This window comes from Talpa europaea (assembly GCF_964194135.1).
Source record: "Talpa europaea genome assembly, chromosome: 4".
Classification (NCBI taxonomy): Eukaryota; Metazoa; Chordata; class Mammalia; order Eulipotyphla; family Talpidae; genus Talpa; species Talpa europaea.
The window spans coordinates 48,055,392-48,070,049 of record NC_140070.1 but is presented as its reverse complement, the minus strand read 5'-3'; the positions used below and the strand labels follow the sequence as shown (position 1 = coordinate 48,070,049).

General features: G+C 36.5%; 1 protein-coding gene and 1 pseudogene across 2 annotated transcripts in view; both read left to right on the top strand.

The window, feature by feature from the left end:
- Nucleotides 1–14,658, top strand: part of STAG1 (STAG1 cohesin complex component) — a gene marked incomplete at both ends in the record, with an annotated part of 263,904 nt that overhangs the window by 47,657 nt on the left and 201,589 nt on the right. The window lies entirely within an intron of this gene.
- LOC311169843 (heterogeneous nuclear ribonucleoprotein A1-like 3) lies at nt 4,037–4,953 on the top strand (annotated as a pseudogene). Its single transcript has one exon. The product of its transcript is annotated as a heterogeneous nuclear ribonucleoprotein A1-like 3 (transcript).

Sequence of the window (14,658 nt, the reverse complement as noted above, 5' to 3'; positions counted from 1 at the left end):
TGGAAAAAGGCATTAGGTTAGTAACTGCTTATCAAGTGCCAGGGGCTGCAACTACAATGAAAGTCACCACATTGTCAAGTTTATGATAATTTATAGTTGTTTTTAGAATCTCTCTGATGTATGTGTAGGCTGTACTGGTGAGTATAATATAATAGGTTATACCTCTGCTTCTTTCCAATTTTTAATTAAACTCTACAGTACCCCCAGGGATGGGGCATTGACTGTAGCACTGGAAAGGGTCAAAGTTGTCTGTTTCATATAGAACCAACCAGTTGTCTCTGTTCCATGTTTGAGGATCCCTTTCTTTCCTGATCAAGGTCTCAATTTTGTCTTTTTAAATTGAATATATGGATACCCCATCAGGTATTGTCGCTCTGGCGCACCCATCACCAAATCACCCATGGTCTACAACCATAGTCCGCTGTGCTTCCTTCGCTCTTTATTCTTACCACTTACCCACTCCTACCTGTTCTGGAATGGTCAGTTCTATAGTCAGCTTTCCAAGGTTAGTTTTTAAGCTGTTTTATCTGACCCTTAGTTTATTCTATATTCCACATATTAGTAACATCCAGTATTTATCTTTCTCCTTTTGTCTTATATCGCCTAACATTATCCCTTCCATTTCTGTCCATTATGCTGAAAACAACATGAGTGTTTGAAGCATGAACTTACCTTTTTTGATCCCTAAGTAGTAATATCTATTGTATAAAAATATCACATCTTCTTGGTCTACTCATCTTTTTTGGACACTTAGCTTGTTTGCATAGTTTGGCTATAGTAAGTAGTTCTGCAATAAATATGGGAGAGCAAGTTTCCTTTTAAATTAGTGTTTTTGAATTTTGGGGGTAGATGCCTAGATGTAGAATAACTGTGCTGTATGCAGATCCCTTTTCAGTGTAAGATGCCTCCATATTGCTTCCCATAAAGGCTGGATCAGTTTGCATTTCCCCCCAGCAGTGAAGAAGGGTTTTTCCCATATGGACTATTCTCACAGGTGTAAAATGGTATCTCATTGTGGTTTTGATTTGTATTTACCTAATGATAAATGATGAACATTTTTTCATGTGCCTGTTTGCAGTCTGTATCTCTTCTTTGGAGAAGTGTATGTTCAGTTTTTCTGTCCATTTTTAAATTGGATTATGTGTTATTGTTGAGTTGTATGAGTACTTCATAGCTCTTCGATACCATTCCCTTGTCACATATATGATTTGCAAATATTTCCTCCTATTTAGGAGGGCATCTTTTCACTTTACAGTTACTTTCACTGTGTAGAGGCTTATTAGTTAGATGTAGTCTCGGTTGTTTATATTCTTTTCCTTGCTGCTGGGGACAAATCCCTAAAGACATTAGTAAAGCATATGTTCTGAAATGTTTTACTTATGTTTTCTTCTATGTATTTTAAGGTTTCAGGTCAGTGGGGTATAAAATCAACACACAAAATTTAGTTGCCTTCCTGTATACAAACAGTGAGATAGAAGAGAAAGAAATTAAGAAAGTGATCCATATTACAATCACACTGAAAATATTAAATAATTAGAAGTAAATCTAACAAAGGAGAGATCTATACAAAGAAAAGTAGCAAGACATCATTAAAATAACTAGAAGAAGACAAAAAGAAATGGAAAAATATTGGGCGTCCCTGGTGGCACAAGGGGTTAAGACACAACCTACGAAGCTATCGGCAGCCACTGCAGCATGAGTTCGATCCCCAGCTGGGGAGCTACCCACATGGTGCAGCAGACCTCTCCTCACTCGCCCATTGCTCCCTTCATTAGTGTATTTCAGTCCATCTGCCTGTTCTGTTCCCTACTCTGTCTCTGGTAAATCCTCTCACCCCCATACCTCTGCCCTGTACCCCAGTTCCTTGTATGCATAAATAAATAAATCTTTTTAAAAAAAAGAAATGGAAAAATATTCTGCTCATGGATTAGAAAAATCAACATTGTCAAAATTGGAAAGAAGCATCCTACCCAAAGCAGTATAGAGATTCATTGCAATCCCAGTAAAAATTCTGATGCATTTTTGAAAGAGCTGCAACAAACACTACTGAAATTCATATGGAATCACAAAAGACCCCGGATAGCAAAAGCAATCCTGACAAAAAAGAGGATGGATATATTACACTTGCAGACCTCCGATTGTATTCTAAAGCCTTAATAATTAAAGCAGCCTGATAACTCGAGCAAAAACAGACATACAGACCCCGAAATAGAATTCAGAGTCCAGAAATAAACCCATGCCTATTTGGACAGTCAATCTATGACAGAGGAGCCCAGAACATATATTGGAATAAGAATAGCTTCTTCAATAAATGGTATTGGAAAAACTGGACTGCATGGAAAAGAATGAAACTAGACTACTATCTCACACCATACACAAATATCAATTCAGAAGGTCCTAATTTTCAAGTGAGAAGCTATGGAATTTAGCAACTTACACAATTTAATTTTGGTTTGATTTTCGGTAAAATTGGCCCCACATTTACAAGAGAAAAGACATATTCTAGAAAAATCATAGAAGCTCTTTGGTTTTCACACTGTGACTTGCACTGAGAGTTAATGTAGTTGAGTTTGTCATTTTTCATCTCAGTGATCAAGTATACACATAAAGGATCTGTCCTACACTACTGTCCATATAGTCATCATTACTGCCTTGATGACAAAGCAGCCTGGTAGATCTCCAAGGCATGTGATTGAGTTGACACTTCCATCATGATGAACCACAGGTGATAGCTTAATTTTCTGAAATTACTGCATTATTTATTTTGCAGAAGGTCTTATCAGTAGAATTTTGTCAAATAACAGCCTGAAGATGCATTCTGAAAAAATTCAGTTAGGTACAAAACTATGAGACAAGCAGGATAGCAAAATCAAAGGGGCCCAGCAAAGGTTTTGGGTTCTGCAGGGGTTGTTGGATAAACAGCACAGCAATGGATGGATAATGGCCAAAAACAAAGAATAAAGCCTAGAAAAACTAGTACTACTTTTTGCATAAAAATAAACAAAACAGAGCCTAAAAGCTCTGATATATGTGATTGATTCTAGGAGATCCTGTGGTAATTTTTGGTCTCAGAATGAAATCACTAAGATAAGTTGAGTTGCCTCCTAATCCTGATGCTGGGAGCATACTATCCAATTAACAAAATTGCTGATTAGCTGATATTCACAGGATTGGGGACAAAGGCAACACCCATTACAGGAGAATTTGTGCTAATGGAGGGATCCTAATAAATAATGCAAATGTAAAGATATCTTCAAGATTGGAGAAAAATATTACAAAATCTTGATGTTAAAAGGATTGATATTTAAAATACTTTTCTTTATTATTTAAGACATTGTTATTACAGTAGTTAGCTTTAAACCTAGACAGGTTACCAGGTTATTACTGGTATAATACTAGGAAAAGTACACTTTCTGATGATGACTTTCTAGTTTAAAAGCGGAGTAATATAAAAGAAAATCAAAACTGAGTATCAAGTGAATGTGTGAAATATACTGTGCACAAGACATTATATTTAGTTCACTGAAAAATGTCATTGAAATTATATGCAATCTGTGATTCCATTCTTAACTTCGGGATGAAATCTGGCCTGTCATGTGAGGAGTCACACTATCTACCCTTAAAAACAAATACCTCTGAATTTAGGCAATGTAATTGTATAAAAGGACAGTGCTTTGATCACACTGGTCAGAAACTAGTTATTAACTCCAGCTCATACAGAAATAGGAATGAAAGAAATAGCATTTGTAGCTATAGAATTAATTAGTTTTTCTCCACAAAGCCTTTGTGAAGAGTCAAAACAAAGAAATTCAGCAGCTAAAGAAAAAATCAGGTTTGGGGAAGTTCTGAAAATCCAGACTATTTTAGCTTATACTTGAGTTCAGATTAACAGTCTTATGGAGTGATAACTTCCAACCTACCTGTAATATTCACATTTGCACTTATAGAAAATACATGATTATACATATGCACGTATGATATAGTTAAAAATGCTGAAAAAAATTATCTAAATATTAATTTAGCCTTCTACCCATGGATGCTGCCAAGTAAGCATTATGACGTTGTGCCTAAGTCAGAGTCTCCCAAGGAGCCACAAGAGCTGTACAAGCTCTACTTTGGAGGTTTAAGCTTTGAAACAACCAATTTGACACTGAAAAGCCATTTTGAACAACGGATAATGCTCACAGAATGTGTGATAAGGAGACATCCAAGCACCAGTGCTCCAGAGGCTTTGGGTTTGTCAGTTATGCCCTATTGGAGGAGGCATGTACAGCCATGAATTCAGGGCCACACAAGGTAGATGGAAGAGTTGTGGAACCAGAGAGAGTTGTAGCAGATGATTGGCGCCCATTTAACTGTGAAAAGATTTTTATTGGTGGCATTAAAGAAGACACTGAAGAGCATCACTTAAGAGATTATTTTGAGCAGTATGGGAAAATTGAAATGATTGAAATCATGACTGATTGAGTCAGTGGCAAGAAGAGAGCCTTTGTTTTGTAACCTTTGATGATGATTAGTTTGTAAACAAGTCAATCATTCAGAAATAACATATTGTGAATGGCCACAGCTGTGAAGTAAGGAAAGCCCTATTTAAGTAAGAGATGGCCAGTGCTTCCTCAAGCCAAGGAAGTTGAAGTGGTTGTGAAAACTTTGGTGGTGGTCATAGCAGTGGATTTCGTGGGAATGACAACTTTGATTGTGGAGGAAATTTCAGTGGTCTAAGTGGCTTTGGTGGCAGTCATGGTGGTAGTGGAGATGGCTATACTGGATTTGGTAATGATCGGAGCTATTTTGGAGATGGTGGAAGCTACAGTGATTTTGGCAGTTACAACTATCAGTCTTCACATTTTATATTCATAAAAGGAAGAAACTTTGAAGGCAGAAGCTCTGGCCTCTTTGGTAGTGGAGGCTAATGGTTTGCCAAACTACAAAACCAAGGTGGCTATAGTGGTTTCAGCACCAACATTAGCTATGACAGTGACAGAATGTTTTAATTAACTGCCAGGAAACAAAGCTTAGCAAAAGAGGAAAGCCAGAGAAGTGACAGGGAGCTACAGTTAGAACAGATTTGTAAAGTCAGCCACGCACGTTGGTGGCTGGACCAAGCTAATACAAAGAATTAGAAGGACCAAGCTAAATGCAAAGAAGACATGTTTTAGACAATACAGAGGTATATGGGCCAAAAACTCAAGGACTGTGTGACTAATTGTGTAACAGGTTATTTTAGTTTGTGTTCTGTGGAAAGTGTAAAGCATTCTAACAACAGGTTTCAATGTTTGTTTTTTTTTTGGGGGGGGAGGACACCCATGATCATGATGCTGATTTAATGTGATTTTTAAAATTTATTTAACATTCCTAGTTAGGGTCTTCCATTACAAAGTAATGTGTTATCTTTGCCATCTGCTTATGTTTCTCCAAAGCAAATTATTTTTAAGCTACAGTATAGAATACTAATTCTCTATGTCCTTGTCTGCTTAGCCAAGGTCCTATCAAATAACCTGCTAGAAGATGTTTATCTAATAGAGTTTGAAAAATATGCACTCAGGGTACTGTGTAGATAACTAGATTGAACTGATAGCTCTTTCTGTTAGGTTTAGTTTATAACAAACTTAGCAACAGATTTAAATCTCATTTTTAAATGTGATGTAGACTGTTTCACAATTTGTAGTTCCTCTTTGTAGTCTTGACACTTTTATTTTCTCGTTAGTTTTTCTTTCTCAATTATTATAATGTGGGCCTTTTTTTCCTAACTACATCAAACTCCTAACACTGTCCCTCTGTATACAAGATCATAAAATCATTATTATAACAAATGTCATATTTATAATTTAACTATAACCTGTGATTTAGATGTTGTTTATTATGGTTTTCTCATTTGGGTCTGTGACTCAGATCTCAATTTTTCTTTGCATTAAGGCTTTCTTTATTGAACAGTGCATTATAACATGTTTCAGGTGTGTATCATTGAAAAATTGACGTGGGTATATGCTACATTATATTCATTACTAAAAGTCAATTCTATCCTTTACCATGCTATTGTTGCCTTTGTCCCGATTTACTCACCTCACTTCCCTCTTTTCTTCTAGTAGCCACTAATTAATTGATCTTATTGTCTAAAAACTTGCTTTTAATTTATTTAGTACCACATAAGAATGAAGTTATGTTTGTGTTTTTCCATCTCACCTATTTCATTAAGCATAATAAACTCTAGGCTCCTCCGTGTTGTTGCAAATGGCAGGATTTCATCTTTCTCTAATGGTTAAATGGTATATCATTTGTGTGTGTGTGTGTGTGTGTGTGTGAGATGTCTTGCCAGTTAATGGACACCTAAGCTGTTTCCACCTCTTGGTTATTGTATACAATGCTGTAATAAAGACGGGAATGCATGTATCTCCTAAAATTAGTACGGGAATGCATGTATCTCCTAAAATTAGTGGTTTTGTATCTTTGTGTAAACACCCAGCAGTAGGATAAATGGAATATATGGAATTTCCATTTCAGATTTTTTTGAGGAATCCTCATACTGATATGCATAATGACTCCATCCATTTACATTCCCACCAAAAATGTAAAAGCGCTCCTTTTTTCCTACAACATCTTCCAACACTTGTTTCTTTTCTTTTGGACAATAGCCATTTTTAAAGGTGTGAGGTGATACCTCATTGTTGTTTTGATTTACGTTTCCCTAGTTAGAAGAGATGATCAACATAGTTTCATATACCTGACGGTCACCTGTTTGTCTTCCTTGGAGATGTGTCTCAGATTCTCAGCCCATTTTTAAATTAGGTGGTTCTTCTAAAGTTGAGTTTCATGATTTGTTTATTTTCAAATGTATATTGTGCAACTATCTTCTCCCATTCAATAAGATGTTTTTAATTTTGATTCAAGTTTCTTTAACTGTGTAGAAGATTTTTAGCTTGATGTAGTCCCATTTGTTTATTTTTGCTTCCCTGCTTGGAGTTAAGTCTCAACACACATCTCTAAGTCCAGTGTCAAGGAGCATATCAGCCGTTTTCTTCTATGTATTTTATGGCTTCAGGTCTTGTACTCAGATTTGAATAAATCCAATTTGAGTTAATTTGTGAATATAATGTTAGATAGTAGTCTAGTTTCATTCTTTGGTATTTGGCTGTCCAGTTTGCCCCGTGCCATTTACTGAAGATACTTCCCTTTTTTCATTATAAGTTTTGGACTCCCTTGTAAGTTAGTTGTCCCTGTATGTTTGGTTTTATTTTGGAGCTGTCAATTCTGTTTCATTGATGTATGTGTGTTTTTACCCCAATACCATGCTGTTTTGATTACTTTCACTTAAATAGTACAATTCGAAGTTGGAAGGTATGATATCGCCGTTTTTATCATTTAATCTCATTGTTTTTGATATTTGGGGTGTTTTGTAGTTCCAAATAAATTACCTAACTTTTGAGTTCTGTTCTATGAAGAATGAGTTGAGGTTTTGATAAGAATTAAATATGCGTGTTGCTTTAGGTAATTTATTTTATCAATGTTAATTCTTCATGAACTCAGAATATCTTGCACTTTGTCACTTGGTGTTGTCTTTTATTAATAGTTTGTTCAACAGTGACATAAAATTTGGGAGTTACCTGTCTTCAATGTCTTTGGTTAAATTTATTTAAAAATATAATTCTTGGGCTTCCCCCTGGTGGCACAGGCAGGTGAGCACCACGCAGTGAAGCTGTCCACAGCCTCTGCAGCCCCAGTTCCATCTCTGCTGGCCAGTGAGGGTTCCACAGGGCATGGCAGACCTCTCCTGTCTTGCCCGCTGCTCCCCTCAGCAGTGTATTTCACCCATCTGCCTGTTCTGTTCCCTGCTCTGTCTCTGGTGAATCCTCTCATCCTCCCGCGCATCTGGCCTGTATCCCGGTTCTTGTATAAACAAACAAACAAACAAATAAATAAATCTTTAAAAAAAAATCTATGGGTACTTTTTAAAAAAAAATTAAATAAAAAATATAATTTTCCCCCCTTACATTTTATTTTCTATATAGAAAATAAACATTTAATTTTCTATATAGTCTTGGTTACATCTTATTCAAAGATTATTTTTCATGGATATTGTTGAACATATTTATGGAGTCTCTCATTTCTGTGAAATTTTGAGATGCTGAAGTTAACATTCTGCTTTCAGTCCAACCTCACAAGATGTGAAGAAATTACAAGTAACCATTTTTATGAAGTATTCCTGGCAAAAATGGGATAACATAACTGAAACTTGCAGTTCTTAAAAATTATTTTGCTTAATGTTATGAATACTCATGTATTTTTGCCTATTTTATAACTGAATTCTTCTACAAAGATTGGAATAATCATATAACCTAATCATCGTCATCATTAATACTACTATTTCTACTCTTACTAATATTAGTATAATAATAATGTTACTGTTATTCATATTTTTATAAAAATTTGCTAGCACAAATATAAGTGAACTTCCTAAAACTTATGAATAACATATTCTCATCATTTGTGTTGTCAGTCTTTTCCTCTATCAAGCCATTTGAAAAATACTTAATTTTTTCATAAAATTAATAATGTTGACCACCACCACTAATTATTTTACTGTTATAAAATGTGCATTTATATTTCCATCCACTGATAACATTTTAGAATTAAAATACTTAGTAAAATTTTTCTTTCAAAAATACTTGCCAATGCTTGATAGCAATTTTATATATTAACAATAAATCTGAAGTTCATACTTCCTTGAATTACTCTGTTTTCTTTTATTTATAGATGTTTTACATCATTGTTCATTTTAAAAAAATATAATTATTTTTTAAATTATTATTTTATATATATTTTTACATCATTTTTCACTTTTGTACAATGTATGCATTTTCATCTCAGTTATAGTCCCCGTGAAATTCCCACCACCCATTCACTTGTGAACTATCACCATGGTCCCTTGTGTTCTGCCCACCCCTGTTTTAATCCTATTCCCTTTCCTTCCCCCTACAGAATGTCTCTGGTTTATAGTTGCCTGTTGATTTTGATTTTTTCACTTTATTATAGTTACTCCCCCCCCCCCATTCCTTATTTGCATCCTCTACATTCCTCCTATAAGTGAGACCGTCCAATATTTTTATTTTTCTTTCTGGCTTATTTCTCTGAGCATGATCCCTTCCAGCTCCACCCATGTTGCTGCAAATGGCATGAGTTTATCTTTTTTGATTGTTGAGTAATATTCCATTGTGTATATACCACATCTTGTTCCAGTCATCTGTTTTTGATACCATCTTACACCGGTGAGAATGGCACTTATTAAAAAAAACTAGCAACAACAAATGTTGGCAAGGCTGTAGAGAAAAAGGAACTCTACTATACTGCTGGTGGGAGTGCAAACTGGTGCAACCACTATGGAAAGCTGCGTGGAGGTTCCACAGTATGCCAAAAATTGAGCTTACATTTGATCCAGCAATTCCACTTTCAAAGAACACAAAAACATTCATTTAAAAGGACACCTGCACCCCTAAGTTTATTAAAAATATAATTCTTTCTAATGTAACTGTAAATGGGATTGTTTTTCTAAGTTCCCTTCACTGGTAGCTCATTATTTGTGTACAGAAATGCAACAATTTTTAATATATTAATTTCATAACCTGCCTACTGTATTATTTCTAATAGCTTTTTATCTAGTTCTTAGGACTTTTCTATATGTATTATGCCATCTGCAAATTGTTTAATTTTACTTTTTCCATTCCAATTTGGATGTCCTTCTATCTTTTTCCCCCCACTGATAGCAGTTAAAACACTGAGTTCAATTGTAATAGTGAAAGTGGTTATCTTTGTCTTGTTCCTGATATTGATAGTGGATTTGTCATATACCTTTATTATGTTGAAGTACATTCTTCCTATACCCATTTGTTGTTGTTTTTTGTTGTTTTAGTTGTTTTTAATCAGAAACAGATGTCACATTTTGTCAAATGTTTTTTCTTGGCATGGTCACAGGATCTTTAGCTTTCATTCTGTTAATGTGTAGTATATAATAGTTGTTGATTTGCATATGTTGGATCATTTTTTCTGTAGTCCATTGTTGATTCTTTTGATTCTGAATTTATTTGTAACGTCTCTCTCTTTTTTGTGGGTCTGCAAAAGATTTGTCCATTTTGTTAATCATTTCAAAGAACCAGCTCATAGTTTCATTGATCTTTGGGATTACTTCTTGATTTCTATTTTGTTAATTTCTACTTTGATTTTTATTATGTCCATCTATCTAACTGATTTAGCTTTACCTTTTTCTAGTTTCATTAGAAATGAATTTAGATTATTTAGTTTGTTATTTTTCTTGATTCCTGAGATTGGCCTGCATTGCTGTACACGTCACTCTTGGCACTGCCGTTGCTGCATCCCATAGGTTCTAATCGGTCCTATCTTCATTTTCATTCATTTCCAGGTATATTTTTAATTAATTTTTGATTTCTTCTTTGACATAATAATTGTTGAGTAGCATTTTGCTTATTTTCCATGAATATGTGATTTCTTCTCTTTGTTATTCTGGTTGCTTTCTAGTTTCTTATCACTGTGACCTGAAGGATGCTTGATACAGTTTCATTCTTAATAAATTTATTGAAACTAGTTTTATGCAACATATGGTCTACCTTGAAAATGTTTCATAAGCACTTGAAAAAATATATTCTTAAATTGTGGGGAGGAATTCTCTGTAACTATTAAGTCCCTGTTAATTTGTCATTTAGGGCTATTGTTTTCTTAGTGATTTTTCTGTCTGGATTAACTGTCCATTGCTGTAAGTGAAGTTTTAATTACAATTATTGTGTTGTTATAAATATCTCTTTTGGTCTGTTAGTATTTGCTAGTATTTGTTATGGTCTGTTAATATTTGTTATGTCTTCCTGTCATAGAGACCTCCTTATCATTATGTAATGTCCAATTTGTCTCTTGCTATCTTTCTTGAGTGGAACCTTATTTTTATCTAATATAAGTATTAGTGACTCCTGCCTTTTAAAATTTTCCATTGATTTGGAGTCCCAGTTTCCATCATTTCACTCGAAGTCCGTATTTGTTTTCATAACTTAAATGCATCTCTTGTAAGCAAGATATAGTTGGGATATATATATTTTGTCCATCCAGAAACCTGTGTCTTTTGATTGGTGAGTTCATTGTATTTACATTAAGGGTGTTTATTGACATATGTGGGCTTGCTAGTACCATTTTGCCTTTAGTTTTCCACTTCTGTTTATAAATTTCCTTAATCTTTTTGTTAATTTTTTTTCAGATTTATTTCATTTATATATGCATACAAGAACTGGGGTATAGGCCAGATATCCAGGGGATGAAAGGATTCAGCAGAGACAGAGTGGGGAGCAGAACAGGTGGTTCTACTGAAATACACTGCTGAGGGGAGCAGCGGCCGAGACAGGAGAGGTCTGCTGCTTCATGTGCATTAGCTCCCTGACACTGCAGTGGCTGACTGTAGCTTTCTAGTGCTGAGACTTAACCCTTTGCCCCACCAGGGAGGCCCTTTTCGTTTAGATACAAGGCCTTCTTTCAATATTTCTTGTAAGGGGTGCAAGTGTTGGGAAACTTGCTCAGCTTTTGTATGCCTGGGAATGCTTTTTTATCTCCCTCATATCTGGAAGAGAGTCTTGATGAAAATAATATTTTTGGTGAGCAGTTTTTATCTTTTAGTATTTTGCTCGTGCCGTTCCATTTTTTCCTGGTTTATAGGGTTTCTGCTGAGAAGTCGGATGAAAATCCAATTGGAGTACCTTTATAAATTATTGGCTTTTCCTCCCTAAACACATTCAGTATTCTTTCTATGTCTTGAATTCTTAAGTTCCACTACAATATATGTTGTTGTTGATCCTTTAGCTTTTAGCTAATGAACTGTTCTATTATCTTTATGGACTTGCACATTAGTTCCTTCTATTGCCTTGAGAGGTTTTCCTCTAATTTATTTAAACAGGTTCACCCTGTTGGGTACATATTATGCTTTTGTTGCCTTTCCTAATAGAATCAGAATCAGATACTGTGGCTTAGCTTTTAAAATGTCTTATTTATCACTTTTGTGAATCATTTATAAATTACTCCCTTTGAGCTCACCGGTTATTCACCCATTTGGTCTATTTCACTTTCATAGTTTTCTCCTGCTCTCTTTTTCACTTGAGCTTTTCACATCCTGGATTTGTCTTATTTTATTTAAAGCTTTAATTCTTGCCATTTCTTTGTAATTTTTTTTTCTTACACTGTTCATTTTTGTACAATATTTGATTTCTCCCCTCAGGTGTAGTCCCCATAATTCTCCTACCACCACAGCACCCATGAACCATCAACATAGTCCCTTGTGCTCTTCCCTCCTGTTTGTTTTCTTTTTTTTAAAGATTCATTTATTTATGTATATAAGAACTAGGGTATAAGCCAGGGGTGTGGGGCTGTGGGTGAGAGGATTCACCAGAGAGAGTGGGGAGCAGAACAGATAGATCTAGTGAAATACACTGCTGAGGGGACCAGCTGGCAAGACAGGAGAGGTCTGCTGCGCCATGTGGGTTGCTTCCTGGCTGGCAGGGGATTGAACTAGTGCTGCAGTGGCTGGCAATAGCTTGATAGTGCTGTCTTTAACTCCTGGGCCAACAGGGAGGCCCCCCTCCCCTGTTTTCACCCCTCTTCCTCCCCCTCCCCTGCTGTATGCCTTAGATCTATGTGGTTTTGATTTGTATTTCCCTGACTGTAAGTGATGTTGAATAATTTTTTAATATACTTGTTGGCCATTGGCATTTCTTCTGTGGAGAAGTGTCTTTTTTAGCTCTTTTGCCTGTTTTATAGCTGGGTTGTTTCCTTTGTTGAGTTGTATAAGTTCTTTGTAGATCTTTGGTTATCAGTCCCTTATCAATTGTATGGTGTACAAATATTTTCTCCCATTCAGTAGGGTGTCTGTCTCTTCATTTTGGTTACTGTCTCTTGCTGTACAGAAGGTTTTTAGTTTGATTTAGTCCCGGCTGTTATCTTTTCCTTCATTTTCTTTGCTTTTAGAAATGAGCCCTCAAAGATGTGGTGCTGTGCTGTGGGGGTGCCATTGCAGGCCAAAGGACCATTCTGAATAGAGGACAGGTCATTGTCTAGTTTTTACCTGCGTGCACAATTGCAAGACCACTCTTTCTCAAAAAACAGCAACAATGGGGTTTATTTAACCAACAGGGGAAACAGTTTTTTTGGGGTTTTTTTTGGACAGGTTTATTTATTTATACAAGCACTGGGTACAGTCAGAAGCACAGGAGAGTGAGAGCCAGAGCAGGGAGCAGAACAGACAGACTGACGAAATTCACTGCTGAGGGGAGCAGTGGGTGGCAGGAAGGGTCTGCGTGCCATGTGGGACCCTGGCTTGCGGTCGGGGATTGAACCAGCACTGCAGAGGCTGTGGGCAGCTTCGTAACCCAGTGCTCAACCGCTGCACCACCAGGGAGGCCCCAGGGGAAACACTTTCTAAGGCACAAGTGGTCAGCTATCTCACCCCAGATAAGTGTCCATAGTGTCCAGATTTCTCAAACAAAAGGGTGCTCACCTAAGATGGCACTGTCTCACCAATGGGGATCTGGACCTTATAGCATGCTGGCAAGCAATGGGCCGGGGTCCAACCCATGGTGGCAGCTGGAAGTGCTCATAGTTGGGGGTCACTGAGATGACACCACAGCTGCCCACTGATGCTATCTGAAGGTTGGAATGGACAGCACTGGACAGTGAACCAGAGAGCAGTGGAGGCAGCCCACTGGGACATGGTGCTGGATGATCAGAAGCGGTTAACGGCTCTTAAAAGTGACCCAGACATAAAGAGCTCTCTTCTTCCTTTGGAGGTCGATTGCTAGAAGGTGCTTCTTTCTTCAGAGGTTGCCTACTGATACTTCTTTCTTCATCAGAGGACAGGATTAGAGTCCTTCATTTTTCTTTGATGGGTAGGAACAGAGTCTTCTTTCTTCAGAGGCCAGGAACAGAGTTGCTAAGGCTGGCCTATCCTTTTTCAGGGTTCCCAACCCTACCTGCCTGACCATTTTAGGACCAGTTAGCTTTTCGGTGCTGAATAATTAACAAATGAGCTGATGAACATTTTTAGTTCATTTTGCTTGCACCTCACCGTTCCATCTAAGATCCAGGCACAAAATGTAAAAAGGAAAACTTTTTGCCCTGTAACTTGCATACTGGGGGTCCCCATTTTCACTGGAAGTAGTAGTTTATGTAATATAGCTGAGGTATGTGATAGGCTGTATACCATATAGGTTTGATAAGGACAATTTATGACAGTTACACAGTAAAGTTAATTAAGGACATGTATCCCTATATTAAGCAATGTGTTACTCTGTAAGTGATAGATGTTACTTGTCTTTTTCTGTCTGACTTAGCCCAGTGCTATCAAAACTTACCCAATTTATCACAAATGGCACTATTTTATTTCATCAATGGACACTTAGGTTTCCTATTTTGGCAATTATATACAGTGATGCAATGAACGTGGGACTGTAGATATCTCTACAAGATCATGAGTTCACTTCCTTTTGATAAATACCCAGAAGTGGGATTTCTGGATCATAATGTAATATTTTTAATTCTTTTGAGGAATCTGTGTACTGATTTCAGTCATGGTTGTATCAGTTGACACTCCCACCAACAGTGCAGAAGGGTACCCTTTTTGCC